At 42.2% G+C, this 18,112-nt stretch overlaps 1 long non-coding RNA gene across 1 annotated transcript; it reads left to right on the top strand.

Moving 5' to 3' along the window:
* The first annotated feature begins 6,308 nt into the window (after window positions 1–6,308).
* Window positions 6,309–11,365, top strand: LOC117046300. The gene is made up of 5 exons (XR_004426558.1): window positions 6,309–6,424; window positions 7,630–7,738; window positions 8,441–8,554; window positions 8,862–8,928; window positions 10,966–11,365. It is a non-coding gene; the product is annotated as an uncharacterized LOC117046300 (long non-coding RNA).
* Window positions 11,366–18,112: the final 6,747 nt, after the last annotated feature.

Below are 18,112 nucleotides of genomic sequence, written 5' to 3'. Positions count from 1 at the left end.
AAAAAAAAAAACCATGGAAAGAAATCCCTTCCTTCTTTAAATATGTATTCTCTTATTAACCTGTCTACATGCAGTTTAGTAATACCTCAGGAAATTTACAGTTTTGCACTGCTCGTAAGTGTTCTCATGCATCCTTGAATGGAGATGTTGAGACACAACTTAAGTGTTCTTCTCATCATGGTAGTACTGAGGAAAGGAAAAGCCTTGCTGCTAATCTTGTCTAGTGATAAATATCTGAAAGTAAACCTGATCTCCCCAAACTTGTTATGGAGAGTGGGGTGGAGAAATGTTCTGGCTATAGCCTTTCTAACATCAGGAAGCTTTATAAATGAGATCTTTTCTCAGCCCACTTCCCATAGCAGAGTTAGGAAGATGATCTGTACTTTTGATCAGAGTGCATTGGTGCATGTTGTAGGCCTATTTCCAAGTGTGTCTAATAAATGCCAGTGGGAAGCTTACATCATTTGTTGATCTTGGCTGGTTCTGCAGTGGTTAAGTGTTCCCAGCATGGGATTCCCCAAGGGCTCTTTTTTTGAGTGTTGGACCTTTTAGTCCACTTTATTCTGAAGTGCATTCCCCGGATTGCTCTGGAACTACTCAGGGACAAATACTTTATGGCTGTGCCCTTGTGATCAAAGCACAAACTGTGCTGTAAAGCTGGTCCTTCTTTGAAGACAAATCGGCGTGTGTTCAGGAATTAAAATGCCTGCCTTAAAATGTGTGACACTGTGTCGCATTGGGAGAAAAATGCATGTGACTCTTTCAAAGAGGAGCTGCATCTAAGGCTTGCTTCTGTAGCTGTGGAAATATACGAAAGTATTAACCTTCCAATGTTTATGTTTATAACATGTGGTTCCTGTTCCAAGGCAGCGACCCCATGTTTTGAAAGCAGCAAGGTACGTAGCACTTACTTAAAGGCTGCCAGGTTGAGCCTAAATGCATTTTATTAGGGTTTTGAAAGAAAAGAAAGAAACTTTCTCCAACAAGTCCTTTTTTATTGGAATACAAGCCCTGAGCATGTATTATAATGCTGTCGCCAGTGGAACATTGCTCACTGGTGGAACACATCCTTTATACCCCATGTTCAACCTCTGTCGTAGACCTTGTAAAGACCCCTTTCTGAAACCCTGGAAAGCTGCTGCCAACTGGTGTAGGTAATATGGAGTTAGATGGACTAAATGTTCATACGAAGGCTGGATCCAGATGTCACTTAGTTATGTCTTCCTAGCATTTGCCTACCTGTGCATTTTTGTGATTTATGTGATCTTTCACGCAATGCAAAAGCCACTTATGGAAATCTAGTGGAAGTTTAGCACGCATGCCCATGTTAATTCTCTCCAGGAAAAAAAATAATTTGCAATTGCCTTAATTTGGAAAATCGCTGGAGTTCTGTATTGACAAAATTTGGGGTGCTATCCCAGCATATAGTTATTTAACCACCATTTAATATTTAGCACAACATGGCAGCATATGATCAAAAAGCCCAAGTTCTAAAATGCAACAGGTGCTGCAGTATAAAAGGAATGTTAGTCAAAACAAAATAAATAAAAATTCTTTACAGTAGCACCTTAGAGACCAACTAAGTTGTTCTTGGTATGAGCTTATTTGGTCTCTAAATTGCTACTGGAAAGAATTTTTTTATTATTTGTTTTGACTATGGCAGACCAACACTGCTACCTACCTGTAACAGGAATGTTAGTGATCAGGACAGAAGCACTTAGCAATTATACCAGTAAAACTAAACAATAAACCCATGTCTGAATGCAGCCTCAGCACAAGCTAGCTTTCTATGGCTGATGTTTACAGCCAAGCCTCAGTGAAACATCCCATACTACTACTTACCACCTTGATATTTCAGACCCTACGGGGCTTTTTTCTATATCAAAGAAGTGTTGTGAAAATATATGTTCAGACTGTGAGATGAATTCAGAATTGAGATGCGTGAATTATTTTTATTAACTAATTAAGAACTAGCTTATATGGAAAACGACTCCTTTGCAACTTCACAGATCCATAAAGAATGATTAAAAGGAATGGTTTGGATTTTATAAAGTAAAGCTCAGTTTGCAACTTGTAGACTTGTTCCCCCCCCCCCTCCTGCAGAGATGAAATGAACAGCAGTGCATAGACTTGACTACCAAAGATGCTCAATTATATTGTGTCTGTGCTCTGATTCTTATGCTCTGATTCTCTTAATTTTTTCTAACTTTCGCACTGAACTGTAATTAACAGATGGAAATGGGAACCTGACAAGTTAACATTATTCATAATGCTTTAATATTTTTTTTTAAAAAAACAAAAATACTTTTTACTTTGGGTTGTTTTGTAAAATCAGCAAATATCAGTTCTACATTTACGTGCAATATTAAGATTTATTCTAATCACTTCCCCTAAATATGAAAACTGATACTTGTAGCTATGCCTGTTTTTTTTTACCTTCCCATTATATGCCATTTCCTGCTTTGTTCAACTTTGTTGAAGAAATCACTCTGGGAAACCTGTGCACTGTGTTTCATGTTTGTCCTAAGCTTTTTTTTTGGGGGGGGGAGAATGACAACATTGAATAAAAATATAATGAAACAGAAAGTTGGTCTTTGTGTGTTCCCACAGATGCAAGTATTATACTCTGGAAATATCTTTCTTATTAAGGCTTTTAATCACAAAAATAGTACATATGAAGGACCCCCGTCTTATCCAAACAAGATTGGATAGTGGAAGGAAATTACTTGTTTTACAGAAAACACAGATCCCTGGTGGAATTTCTATGAGCTTAATTTATAATTGTTGACTGGAATGTCTGTAAGAATGCCTCAATCATGGCAGAAATGCCTGAAAATTCAGGACAAGGCTTTTGGATGACAGAATACCCTTATAAAGTAGTACTGTGCCTCCAGAGTCTGCTTCCTGTTGTCTGTCTGAAATATAGACCCTTACTGTCTCCCATCCCCACAAACCAATGCATAATATCTACCTCATAATTCTAGTTATCAGTGACTGTTCAGTGGATTGCTACTTGGCATTGTTGAGGCACACAACACTTAAAACAATGCTATATGGTGTTAATAGTTTTCCTATCTGAGGCCACAATCCTGTTGTACTCTGCTCTTTTTGATCTGCTCATTTTATTAAAATACTGTTTTGGCAGGAACTTGGGTGTTCTTTGTAAATGCTATTTGTTGCCACTGTTTACAAGGTGAGGCTATGGGTAAAGGCAAAGCTAATGGGTAAAATTTGGGCAAGAATAACTTCTTCTGGTTCAGATTTCCTTTACAGATATTCTTTACTTTAAAATATAAATAATTATGGAAAAAAAACCACACCTTAAGTGGTATACAACATACAAATAAGCTATATCATAAAAAACAAGTGTATAGCATGTCTGAAGCAGCTGAAAGAAGGGCATTCCATAGTCTAGGGGCAATAATTGCAAAATGCTTGTTTGAGGTCACCGCTCTATGATAATGTATGAGACCACAAGTCGAATTTTCCCAGATGATCTTTTCAGCAAATGGTTCCCTCTGCACAGGTCTAGCGTAGGCTTGTCCAGGTGATCCGCTTGACATCAGCTGTAGCTTCTGGACCAAACCCTTGAGAAGATGCCCACAGAAAACATTACAGTAGTTCAAGTGTGAGGTTACCAGAGCATCAATCAGAGTGGCCAAGCTATCGCTGTCCAGCAAAGGTTGTATTTGGGTACCACCTCAGTGATAGCCTCTGTAGTGAAGAATGCCTATTACCTCCAAAACTACATGCCTGTAGGAAGCGTGACCCCACCCAGTAGCATTGAACCCTGAGACCTGAGAAACAGCTCTCCGACGGTGTCATCTTTCTAGAATTCAGTCTCTATTTTTTGTCCCCCACCCTGCCCACCACTGCATCCAGACACCAATTCAAAATGGTCATTGGCTGTAGTAATTCAGATGTAACAAAGCTAAGTGTAATCAGCATATGGATGCCATCTTGCTCCAAATCTAATGACTGTTCCCAGCAGTGTTAAATAGATATTAAGCAGCATTGGTGATATAATGTCCTATGGTACCCCACAACACACCTGCTAGGAGATGGAACAAAATCCCCCCATTGCTATTCTTTGAAACTGACCCCAACACTGTGCCTTCAAATCCCATGTCCTGGAGGACATACCATGGTCAGCGGTATTGAAAACTGCCAAGAGAACTCTTGTACATAATAGATTCTGCAGCACGTAGAAATAGCCCATAAGTCTGATGTAGCATAAGGTGCTGGACTTCATCACTTTTGTGTGTTCTTGATTCAGAGGGGGCATGGAAGGCAACCCTATATTTCTAAGTTGAGGGTGTCCACCTTTGCTGTAGAAAATTGCTGTGCTTAGGATGGAGTGTAACCACTTATGAATGTGACTTCTCTAGATTGTATAAGATGGTGGGGAACCATGACATTCCAAATGTGGACCACAATATTATTTTATCTGAGCAGTCCCTAAGCCTTCCCTTAGCCATCTCAGCAGTGATCCAATGGAAGGAGTGCTACCAGCAGACATAGGGTGGCAGGCAGTTGAATTTGAAAAAAAGGGAGGAAGTGCCCCAGAAGTAGCTTTCATTGTGATTGGATATGCAAAGCCAGAAGTTCAGAAAATCCTAGATGGGAATTCTTATTGCTTTAATTTGGAAGCATTTCTGGAGCAAGCTACAATTTAAAGCAAGCCGATGCTGCTTTCTGCCACAAGATTATCACTTACAAGTGATGCCTATGTAACTGGTCCCTAACATTTTTAGCTGGGAAACACTGCTTTTGTAACATGTATCAAAAAAGAGAGAAGCCGCCCCACCCTTTCCCTAATGTTTGAAAGCAAGAATACAATATCTAGCACAACATTGCTCGTTTTGAGGGGGGGTGATCTGTATGTTTAGGGAGAAGAACCAATGCATTGTGGGTTCCTGTGTGAAGATGCAAAAGCATGCAAACACAAGTTCTAGCTGCTGCAATCATTTTTAAAGTCTTAAGCCTTTATTTTATTTCCAGGTGTTTGTTTTTTTTACCTCTTAACTGCAAAAGCAAACAAGCCTCTAAGTGGTTTACAAAACATGAAACAGAAACATTATCAGTAAAAACCGGTTTAAAGCAGATGTTTACAATATTCAAAGATGATTAAAATGAAAATTAGCACAGTAACTTCAACATATCTGGATAGGCTTGCTTAAAAGAAAAATGTTTTAAGTAGCTACTGAGAGGTACATAGTGAAAGTGCCTTCCTTAGGTCAAAAGGCAGGGAGTTCCAGAGTCTAGGTGCTGCTACACTCAAATATATATTTCTTACAAGTACAATTTTACGGTTCCATACATGCAGACTGGTATTATGTGGTACATGAAAAGTGCAACAGGGCTGGTTCAATAGATCAAACTGTTGGAGTGGGTATATACCGTATGGGGAAAGGCAATCCTGGAAGTATACTGCTCCCTAGCTGTGACGGGCTTTATATAAAGTACAGTACTAATAGTGACACATTGAGCTTGGCCTCGTAGCAAATGTTGAAGCAGCGCTGATCTTTCGCCACAGGTGTTCTATGCTGACAGCATCTCATTCATGAACGCAGCACGTTGTAATACTACACAATCCAATGCAAACTTGGCGGGGAATAAGGGTCATCGAAAGCCACGGGACTTACTTCCAAGTCAGCGTGCAAGGGATTGCAGTACTGGCGGACTTGGCGGTGGGGGGGTGGTTGCTGGAGCCTCGTCTGTCCTTTCACCCCCGCACCCCCCCTTCCTATGCCACTGGTAGCTAGGTGAGGCGGGGGGGGGGGGCACTGGGCGCCACACCTCGGCGCCTGCAGCGTGCCTGAGCCATGCGTCGCGGGCGAACTGCCTGCAAGCTCCGCGCTGCTTTTTCGACCAACGCGCGGCTCGCCTCTGCCCACTGCCTCCAGAGAGGCTCCACGCAGCGCGCCCTGCCTTGGCAGCTCGCCCTGCCCGTGGCTGCAGCAGGACGCGCGCCCCGCCCCAGGCACTCGAGCGGCTACCTACTACGCCGCTGCGCGGAGGTGCTCGTGAGAGGCCGTCTCCCGGGGCGCATGGAAAATCCACCCGCCCCCTGCCTGCCTGCCTGCCTCTTTGCATGAAGGAGCCCGAGTGGCAGCGCCGCCTCTCCCTGCCTGCGCCGCGAGCAGCTTTCCTTTCCCCATGGGCAGCTTGAGTCTGCCTTTTGAGCGGCAGCTGCCAACGGGAAATGCGCTCCGACGGGGCGTGTCGGTCAGCAGCTCCTGTTCCCTCGAGCAGCGGGACTCAAGTGGCTTCTCTCTCTCTCTTCTCCCGAGCGGAGGAGCCGAGCGGGAGGAGCTTCTCGGGCAGGAGGGCTCGGAGGGAGCGTTGCTTGCTGAGGAGGCGAGAAACCGAAGGGGGAGAGCGAGCGAGCTTCTGAGGGCTCCCGCGGCAATTTTGACCAGAAGTAAGTCCCCTTCGGTTTCATGGGCTTGGGGTTGCCTTAGAAACGTGCCAGTGTACTGCCAAGGCAGGAGGCAAATAACGGGGTCGGGGGTGGGTGGGGAGGATTTCCAAATTTCGCACTACAACCCATACCATGTCTAATCCGAAGTGAATCCCATTCCCTGCAATGGGATTTACTGCTGGGTAGGTGGGGTGAAGTTGTAACCATGTTCAGTCAGAAGCCATCCCCACTCAGTTTGTAATGTGGCATGTAATTGCAGCCTTGTAGAAATGATAGGCCTAATCTCACCACTTTAAGGGGAAACTTAATTTTATAGCAACTGATTTTATTTTTAAGCGTTTGACGTTTCATTATGTTTTTATGTGTTGGAAGCCGCTCCGAGTTGCTGGGGCAACCCAGCCAGATGGGTGGGGTATAAATAGTAAAATAATAATAATAATAATAATAATAATTATTATTATTATTATTATTATTATTATTTATTTTATTATGTCTACTCAGAAGTGAGTCCCTCTGTGTCTTAATGGGGCCTATTCCTGAATAATTGAGCATAGAATTACATCCATAAAAACATATTGGAAGCTTTGGGCTTTGCTGGGCAATACTTACTGCTTAAAGTTGAAACGTGTCTCAACAGGTTTGCTCAAAAGTAACTTTTATCATTCAGCAGAGCTTGCTCTCAAGTAAATGTGCATATGATTGTAGCCTTATTTTTTATTCTTTCCTTTTTATCACACCTTTCCTAGAAAGAGCTCAAGACATCATACGTGCCCCTCCCCACCACATTCCAAATTAAGTCACATATCCATGCAATGTGAGCTCCAGTTTCCAAAAGCTGAAGCTATCACATTTGTTACTAAACCTATGCAATTTCAGCCACTATTGAATGCTTAACAACACAGGGGACGGGGGACGGGGGGACGGGAACAAGTATTTGGTCCTCCAGATGCTGCTGGAAATTGGGTAATGCCAAACTAATCATATTAATTGGAGAGAACTGGCTGGAGTTTCCCCCACCCCATCCAGGAAAGTGCTGTCTGTTCTTGACAAACAGTTGCAAGCTATGTAAGCCATGTTATCTGCCATTTCTTTCTGTGAAATATAATATAGCTTTCCGTGCATCTTTTTGACAGTTGGTTTAATCTAGCTGTGTGGAGGACCAGTCTTGTATATTTGTGCTGAAAGATGGATTTGTTTCCACGCAGATTAAGGATGTGGTTCCTCATAAGAGGGGCAGGTTTCGTCCAAGCCCTTGTTACTTCAAGAACACTTCCAAGAAGAAAATACCTGGATCCAGAAGCTGCTATGAATATTGTAAGCTATTTATCTTTTTGTGTGTTGTATTTGCTTTAGTTGAAGGCATATTTGGCAACAAGTGCTGGATTCTACAACTATTCACTCTATCTATCTATCTATCTATCTATCTGTCTGTCTGTCTCATTTCAAAATACTTTCCCTGCCCTCCAAATACAAATGCTCAAGACAGCTTACAGCATGTTTTCTTCTTTTTTCTAAGCAAGTCCAAAAGGGTTACCAATCTGTGTTCTAGTATGGTATATTGCAATTATTCAACAAAAGGCAGAAAAGTAATTTTGTAGTCCACACCGAGACCCTGAGCAATATTCAAGTGGTCAGGGGTTGGGAACCACTGCCAGCACAACAACACAACAGCAGAAATAGGCTGGGCTACAACAGAAGGCTCCTAATTCCAGCAGGGGGAGACAGGTGCCAGGAAAGGTCTCTGCCCTTGAATACCACACTGCCTTCTCTTTTGCTTCTGTCACCTGGCATTCGCAAAGACTGCTGATTTGACCACCACAATAGACTCCTAGACTTAGTTGTAACTGACAAATATTTTCACAGGGTTTTCACAGGTAGGTAGCCGTGTTGGTCTGCCATAGTTGAAACAAAATAAAACTGGAAGGAATTTTTTAATTTTGTTTCGATTAGGGTTTTCACAGTCACTTTCTAACTTACCCAATTGAACTCTGCCCATTGTTTTCTGTTCCCCTCCAGAGCGAAATTATTTCATTCAGAGGATATCCCAGTGAGGAATATGAAGTGGGAACAAATGATTGGTATATCCTGAGTATTAACAGAATCCCGATGGGAGAAAGAAGTGGAACAGGGGTGAGTGTGTGAGGTATAATTTCTGTGTACACGTATATACAAATGTCCAATACTGCAGGGATTTTTTTCTGCTAGGAAAAACGATGATTTCTTGCTTTGGAAAAGTTTGAGATGCCATCAGAATATGGGCAATTTGTTTGGTAACATATAGTTATTGTATCTCTTAAGTAATAGACAAGGTCAAGTGTGTTTTAGTTCCTTTTTGAACTAAGGGATTCCAGGTACTACAATTTAACTGCAACACTGTTTGAGTAGGAATATTTTATATAACAATAACAATAGCTAATCGTTTTCCTCTTTCTTACAGAGTTGATGTATATTTCTCTCACAGTCCAGCTGGGTTATCAGTCCAGACCATGCTTCACTGGGCTCAGGTAGCACCTAAATTCTCAGATACGTTAAAATAAGTTTTATGTATGTATTTCAGCTTTAAATGACTGATCATATTCATGAGAACAGGCTGATAAAAGAGGTGGAGGACTTCTTTGACCACATATGGCAAATTTCATGGACTTGTAGCAGTGAAGGATATGGATCTGTATTTCCTCTGCCCATGAGAATTTGAGTGTTTTTGTGGAGAGGTATTGGAAATTGGCTTGATTCTTTGGGCCACCTGGAGTTGTCTCTTCCTAAATGCTGCTTGCCATGAACCTCCTCTCTGTTTTGGATCAATTGTGGTGCTGTAGGATGATCCTTAGGGCTCTGGTTGGCTGCAGTAGGGCTTGAAGGAGTTGGTTTTTTCTGACTCTGATTCTGTGACTTGGGCTGCAATCTTAGACATGCTTCTCTGGGAGTAAGTCCCATTGAACTGTTTGGAATAGGCACGGAGAGATTTGTGCTAGTGGGGCTTATCCGCACCTCTGTTTGCTTCACCGCTTTCCCCCAGGGAAACCTGATCTTTAGAGCTGAATCAGAACAAACAGCAATCAGGTGTTTTGCAGATTGTCATTTGTTGTGATTTATAGCTAAAGAGCAGGTTTTCCTGTACCTAGAATGTGCAGGATAAACAGAAAACCTATTTTCTGTGCACGGGACAAGAGGAAGTGTGGACAGCCTTAGATTACAGTCCTAAATACACTTTGAAATGGCTCTGTTTAAGATTGTTATTCCTGTATGTCAGGATTGGGTACAGGGGCGTACCCAGGATCAAAACTAGGGGGGGGGCAAGCCATGGTCGTTCAGGTTGTGACATTTCAGCACGGAAAGGCAAATGAAACCAAAATTTTAGGAAAATTATATATAATTATAGCAGTGCTTTATTACGGTAGTTATTACAATTATTTGCTTGATTTTTTAAATTTTTTTTAATTCAAGTTACACGTCTTATACCAGGGGTGGCCAACTCCCAAGAGATTGTGATCTACTTTCAGCAGTGATCTACCCCCGTTTTTTGGGGTTCAGCTCAAAGTTGTTGACCTTTTTTGGGGATGAGGAATGCCCCGCTTTTTAGGGGTTCGGTTCATTTTTAGATTACTGACCACATTATGTAAACAGCAAACAAAAACAGCTTCAAAAAACAGAAAAACATTCCCTCCCCCCAAACAGAAAGCCCCAAATGGCTGAAAAACTCAGTTTCCCAGGATCCTCAGCCCTTGCAAAGGAACTACTCACCATGCAAGGTAACTCCGTTTCCAAAGCTCCCTTGCAAGGATCAGCTGGCACAAAACACACACACACACACACACACACACACAGTGTCGGCCAAGAGCTCAATTGTTATTGAGATTTTGGGAGGGGTAAAAGACCAGTAGTTGAGCTTTTTTAGGAGAGCTTTTTTTTACTTTTAGGCTGTCGATAACCATATAATTTTTTTATTTCATTTTTTGCTTCTGGTGGGGGGGGCAGTTGCCCCCCTGCCCCCCCCGGGTACGCCCATGATTGGGTAACATGTTTAGCTCCATACGCCAGATTCTTATCAAGATAAGTTTCATAGGCCAAAATTAAGAGTGGGGCAGGGCCACCCACTTGTCAGTAACCTGATGTAACAACGAATGACTTCAAAACACTTTGCACAATGCTCTTGAAATAATTCCCTCTTTGTTTTAGTTGGGGATTCCAATGCAAACCTCTTCCTGATTCATCTGAATGAAAACTCGTTACTCATTCAGGATCTGATTTACATGGGATCCCATTCATCAGCTTGCCTATCCTTAAGTATCCCTTAGTAAAATGGGGGACATAGGTGAATGAGCAATATAGAAGAACAACAAAAGCTTTACTAAGATCTGCTGCTTTCAGGTGGTTTTGTGCATCTTTGGGTGGTTAAAGCACCAACCTTTGTTTTCCTAAAGGGAAGAAGTTAATACATTATTGCATAACCTTATTTATAGCTTGAACATGGAAGTATCCACTGTCCTTGTAACAATTTGTTTGTTTGTTTGTTTTTAAAATTCAACACATCTCTTTTTCAGGGTGTGAAGACTGGGAAGTTCAATGCCTTTGACTTGGGGTAGCAAGGGAGAAAATCTGGCTCACTACAACCAGGTAAGAATTTATCAGTAATTGCTCATGTTCCTCCCTCTGTTTACATAATAGTAAAAAATGGAAATGTATCACAATAGCTACTGGTGACAAAGACTGCTGTCCAAACTTAAATTAATGTTATAATCAGGCTAAATACTAAATATTTAGTTGACTATAGAAACCTCTATAATACAGTAATGGAAATAGATGAAGCCATGAACTGAACACACACAATAGAGCCACAATGTGTGAGGAACCATGCAATAATCTGAATAAAAAGAAACAGCACATGGGATTCTCTCAATGTTCTTCAGTTAGATTTCCTAGATAACTGAAATGCAAAATGTATTTCAGCTCACAAGCCTTTTTCAGTGCGCTATTATTTTATGTAGCATCCTCTATGCATGAGCTCAGTCTGTCACAAATTTGTTTTATTTATTTTTAATATGTGTAATTAAAATCCAAATAAACCAATTGCTTAAACTAAAAATCACCTTAATCAGATCCAACTAGCTGCTTTGAGTCCAGGTCAAAAGGCAGTATCTCCAGTTCATACAGGTTTGCAGCAATTTGTAATCTGTGGAGGGAGCTGAAGGTTCAAGTAGCTACACATCAGCCTCAAAATCTTACTGACTTGGAGAGGATCTGCAAAGAGGAGTGGGACAAAATACCTCCTGAGTTGTGTGCAAACCTGGTGGCCACCTACAAGAAATGTCTGACCTCTGTAATTGCCAACAAGGGTTTTGCTACCAAGTACTAAGTCATCCTTTGCAAAGGGATCAAATGCTTATTTCACTCATTATAATGCACATCAATCTCTGACTTTTGTCTTCTGGGTTTCTGGGGTTTTTCCTGTTGTTATTTTGTCTCTCACAGCTACAATAAACCTACCATTAAAATTATGGACTGGTCATTTCTTCATCGGGGGCAAACGGGCAAATTTAGCAGGAGATCAAATACTTTCCCCCCTCACTGTAGAACTGTAACTGAAAAAAATGTAAAGATATCTGGCTGGGATGTGAAAATCTTTTAATTATTTGCAATTTCTGCAGAGTCTTAGCATTTAAAGATATGGGTGATTCCTTTTTTAAAAAAATGTCTAGGATGAGAAATATCATATTGCAAATAATAATTGGCATCTTTAGGTTTTCTATAGGAATTGGTCTCCAAATTCCCTTGATCATATCTAATTTCTATATCCAAAAAATATATATCTCGGATTTAAACTGGGATTTAAATTGTTGACATATCTGCTGAATTCCCAAAATCTGTCTTCAGGGCCCTGCCATATAATGAAGATACTGTCTAGATCTTTTTTTATATAGTAAGATGTTATGCCTATGAGGATTGCCTGCATTCAGCATGTATGTTCTTTCAAATTTTTCTATACATCGATTAGCTGACTCAGATGTAAATGTGATACTTGCCACAACAATGTTATTTAAACTGAAATTTTGTTTGGCTAGTGCTACTTCCGCTAAAGCACAAATGAAACTGGTGTGTATGTGTGTGATACACTATGTCAGGGGTCAGCAAACTTTTTAAGCAGGGGGCCTGTCCACTGTCCCTCAGACATTGTGGGGGGCCGGACTATATTTTGAAAAAAAAAAGGAATGATGCAAGAGCACCATGAGCCCCGGTGGCTGCTTACCTGTGTCTTGCGAGCAGCACGGGCTGGCGGTGGCAGGATGATGATCGGCACACGAAAGGGCTCCAGAGAGGTGCTGCTTAAAATGGCGGCTGCTCAAGTGCTGCTGCTGCTGCTGACACCAACAAAGCCCAGCCCCCTTCCTCCTCTAGGCAGGGAGTGGAAAAGCTAGGAGGAGGGAGGGAGGAGGTGCTGCTGCCACCGCCGTGTGATGGAGAGGGGGGGAGAGGGACAGAACGCATGCGCTGGTGATCCATGCAGTGATTCCCGGACCATCCGTGGGCCGGATCCAGAAGTCAATTGGGCCTGATCCGGCCCACGGGCCTTAGTTTGCCTCCCCATGCACTATGCAAACCCTGACAACCAGCTGACTGCGAGGGCTTCCAAAGAGCTGTGGACAAGGCTCTGTAGGTGTTAATGGCTGGCTGATTGGCAGAGTCTGCAACTACCTTTGGTCTAGTCCTTTCTTTACCTTCCCCACACTTGAGGCATATGGCAGGCTTTGCTAATCTGGCCCCACGGGTCAGATAGGGAGAATTGGCAGGCCTTATTAGGCATGAAGGCTGGAGACTCCCCACTGCTGATGTAGACAGTATGGAGTGAGGTGGACTAATTCTTACAATCCAAATCTCAGTGAGAATTCCCTAAGTGCTACTTTGATATATCTGACCCTGTGCACATCTTGAGGCTTTTACTATATTAGAGGACTGGGCTCTAATTGGAGATGATGTAAATAGTTTTCCTTCAAATGTTTTTCAGAACTAACTTATGAGAACCAGCTTTTTGTAAGGCATACCTGTTCTTTTCCCTGCATTGATAAACGGAGGTGCAGTGTAGAGACCTGCTGACTGCCAAAGATGCTCTATCAATTGTATTGTACCTATGCTCTGATTTTCTCATTTTTACAACTACTGCACTGAAATGAAATTCACAGCTGGAAATGGAGAACATGCAAGTTAGAATTTTTCATAATGCATAATTAAAATAGCACTTTAAAACCATTTTATTCTGGGGTATTTTTGTTTTCAAAAATCATTCTAACCACTTACCCTAAATGTAACCACTTACCCTTGAATCTATGTGCCCTTTTGTATTACCATGGAAAGCCATCTTCTGTCCAGGTGAATATAACATACCTTATCAAAGACTCCTAAGTAAGCCTAGGAGCCATAGAATAAGAGTTAAGGTCCTCGTAGTAACCATTGAGAAATGGGAAGTAGACAGTAGGGATAAATGAACACATGTTTTGGAGTGCTGTGTCAGAAAAAGCACTTTTTGTTGAGGAGAGGGAGACACAGTGCAAAATTGCACAAGATCATGGCAACCCAAACAGGCACCATGCTCTTGCGATTAAAAATACAGGAAGATGGCGTCCAGGAGGATAGCATCATGGAATTTGGCTTCAGAGTTTTGGAAGGTATGCTGTTGCCCTCTACAAGGACACTTGCATGTGTGTAAAGAGTTGGGGGTCACATACGAGAACTATTGCCTGCATGTACTACAAATCCTAATGTCCAGCTCCTCCTTGCCCTGGGATCAAGCCGAATGATAGATGCACTTTATTTTTTCTTACATGGGGATAACGATCGGGTTATATTTCTCCTGAACCTCTCCTCCAAATTCTACCCTTCTTCTGGAAGCGCTTATTTTTCCTTCCTTGGTCTCAGGCTCACGGGTCTTCAGGTTGTGGCCTGCTGCTGGCCTTCTCCACTACTCACTGAGAAAGCACGCTTGCTTAGGGAATGGTTAGAAAGCATTTTATTTGGCAAATTAAATTGGTAACATATCAGAATTTGGCGAAAAAAGCAGGAGAAAGCAAGGGGCTATCGGACCAAAAAACAGATAAAGATTGAAAATTGTTTAAATAATATTTAGCAAATTTTATATAAAAAGCTGATCTTCTGGCAGACAGGTGAAGGGCTCAAGCAAATAAACAAAAGGAATAGAGAACTTATAATACATGGAATCAGGATATAGAAACTGCAATATAGAAAAGGCTGAAAGTCAACACAAGGTGGTGGGGGTGAGGGGGTGGAAATTGGGTTTTTCTTCTCTTTGTATTTATGTATTTCTTTTCTTTCCTGTGTATTGTGTTTTGTATGTTTTTTTTGTAATTTTGAAAATGAAAATAATAAAAATTAAAATTAAAAAAAGAAAGAAAGCCCGCTTGCTTGGGGAATGGTTAGAAAGCATTTTATCTTCTCTTTCATTAGGGACCTATGTGAAGTCCCCACCCAGGAAGACCACTCCTTCCTGGGCTGAAAATAGTTGTCTAAAGACTCTAAAAACCGTTTGTGCTTATGTTACCTTTCATGCCTAGCAATGTGATATCCTGAAGCATAATTACAACTGGGGAAAATTCTTTTATATGTCTAGCCATGTGGGATGTGCAAGTGTACCTCAACCCTCTCTTTACAGTCATACCTTGGTTGACGAACGCCTTGCGACTCAAACGTTTTGGCTCCCGAACGCCCCAGTGAGTGTTCCTGGTTTGCGAACATTCTTTGGAACCCAAACGTCTGATGCAGCTTACGCGGCTTCCTATTGAGTGCAGGAAGGTCCTGCAGCCAATCGGAAGCCATGCCTTGGTTTTCGAACATTTTCAGAAGTTGAACGGAGTTCTGGAACGGATTCCGTTTGTCAACCAAGGTTTTGTAGTTGCAAAAGAGACTTTTTGCATGAAAGAGAGAGAGAGATGCACTTCTGTCATTTAGATTGAGTCACTGCTTGATTTTTTTTAAAAAAAATGAGAGAGAAATCAGGGCTGTGTGGAACTGGAACCTCCTACCATTGGACAGAACTGAGTTGCCCAATGTCTTTGTGTTGTATGCAGCTTTTTCTTGTGTGAGGGTGGTAGGACAGCCTGAGGGTATTGCATTTGTGAAATCTGAGCAAAGCATGATCCCAAAAGTGAGGTGCCAAGGCAGTGCAATTAAGGAAGGGCAGATGAAATGAGCCTACTACTTCCAGTGCCATTATATGATTTAAGGAGGGAGTAACACTGAGCAGATAAGTCTTTTACTTTAATGAAGTTTAACAAGCACTGCAATCTAAGACTGGCCTACATAGTTGGTCTGTTCACATGATACCAAAGGAATGAAAGCAATTGTTTATTATTTTAAGGCTGCTGTTCTGATTCCTCATACGTGTAGATGAAAGGAGAGAAACACTGAATTGATGATACGTTAGTTCTTCAAAATACCTTGCATTCAGAAGATACTCATTCCAGACATGTGAAATTGCTGGCTCTGTGCCCCAAGTTTATAGTAGGTGATATGCAGAAGGGGCCAGTGAGTCAGCACATAAGGGGCATCATTGCTCTCCTGGCTTCACAACATGGGTCATTGCTGCTTATTTGGAGGGACAAGGGAGGTGCAAGGTTGGGGGAGCTTCGCCTAGTGAGACTGTACTGGGCAAAAGTGCCAGTGTCGAAGCAATGATTCTTCAACATCAATGTCGATGGACTGGTCATGTTGTGTGGATGCCTGATTATCATCTTCCAAAGCAACTACTCTCTTCCCAACTTAAGAATTGTAAGCGTAACGCTGGTGGTCAACAAAAGAGGTTCAAAGACTCTCTCAAGGCAACATTTTAAAAATGTAGTATAAACACCAACAACTTGGAAACACTGGCCTGCGAGTGCTCCAAATGGAGAACAGCCTTTACCAAAGGTGTCATGGGTTTTAAAGATACTCGAACTCAGGACAAAAGGGAGAGACACGCTAAGAGGAAGGCACGCTTGGCAAACCTTCACCATGATCAACTCCCGCCCAGAAACCTATGTCCCCACTGTGAAAGGATGTGCGGATCCAGAATCAGCCTCCACAGTCACTTATGGACTCATTGTTAAAATGGTGTTTATGGAAGACAATCTTACTCGGCTACAAGTGATTGCCAAAGAAGAGGAAAGGAGTGGAGTAGTGGTCAACATACTGTGGTTCTTCACATCCTGCAGTCCCTTTCTATTTGTGATGACTCTTGGCACAATTTATTTGTGAATAGATTATTATTAATTTTAATCACATGAAAATATTTAAAAAAGAAAAGGGAACCTTTTATTCCTTAAATTCCTGCTTTATTCAGAAAATGTTTATATGTGTATCACTGCCGAAACACAACACTCAAACTATGACAGATGCACTCCTTTGTTTTTTAAATGAAACACAATAGGAAGTGCAATCCAAACCCCAGTTCCCTGGGAATTAGCGCAACAGAATTCAGTGGGACGTCTAGTCATCTAGTCATCACATAAACAGTTATAGAGCGAGGTATGCTTTTCTTCCTTTCGCAATATTAATTGCAAGTAACTTTTTATAAACATTTCTTTCGGGTATGATTGAGGCAGTGCTTCGTCATACCTATGGGTCGAGAAGCCATCTGTCCCATATTCAGGGCCGGCACGTCTATTAAGGCGAACTAGGCAATTGCCTAGGGCGCCAAAATGGAGGGGGCGCTGGCCAGCCTGCCCCGCCACTGCTCCGCAAGCGGCAGAGTGGCAGGGGAGGGGGGAGCAGCCCGAAATCGGGCTTCTCCGCCCCCTCCACCAGTGGCAGAGTGGTGGGGGGGCGCCAGAAGGTGATCTGCCTAGGGCGCAAAAAACCCAACACTGGCCCTGCCCATATTGCCAGCTGGTCACTGCAGAGATGAATCCACCCCCTCTTAACCCGGAGGTGAAAAGCTCCCCCTCGAAACCAAACTCCATGAAATTCCCCTCTGAGACAAATATTGCCACAACATCTGTTTGGGATAAAATGAGAGAGCTTAATGAGCATGAATTGGGTTCCCCATATAAAGACCTGGTTATGGATGCTCCTGTATACAATTCCACCAACCCAATTCCCTCTAATGTGAGTAAGCTGAACATGTCCTTAGACATCATTGAACGTGTAGCAGAACCAGTCGAACTCCTAAATTGGGCAAATGGAAATAGCCAAAGAAAGGCCGACAGACCTCTGGAAGGTACCAGGCAAATTCCATCGATGCCCCTGAGCCCAAAGGAAGCGACCCTTACCCCATCTTCTGCTAGTGTTTCTCTTCCGTCACCAGAGTGCTTTGTCATAGTAGTTGCTGTATTGATTACAGTCATGCAGAGAACCGGTGGATTCCACAGTTCGTTCATTCAGGAAGCAGATTCATCTGAGTGATTGGGTGACAACCACCTCTCTGTGTTTTTTTGCAGTTATCATGCCACCCGTTTTCTCAGAAAATGTCACAATGAAGAACGTCCATTGTGGCGGTTAACCAAACAGGAATATTCAAAGTGTCCCTTTTCATTGACCCAATATGTTGGCCAATATAAACTTCAGATGGCTGTGATCAGAAGGATAACAATGTGCCTAGGTGAGTGCAAACAGGTTCAGTTGCACTGGGCACTGAGCTTCTGGGGTGCTGCAACAACATCCAATGGAAGGCAAGACACGCACTGAAACTTGAGATGCCAAGGTCTT

Source organism: Lacerta agilis, chromosome 5 (assembly GCF_009819535.1).
Source record: "Lacerta agilis isolate rLacAgi1 chromosome 5, rLacAgi1.pri, whole genome shotgun sequence".
Classification (NCBI taxonomy): domain Eukaryota; kingdom Metazoa; phylum Chordata; class Lepidosauria; order Squamata; family Lacertidae; genus Lacerta; species Lacerta agilis.
Note: the sequence above shows the minus strand (reverse complement) of the source record. Positions and strands in the feature narration are given on the sequence as shown.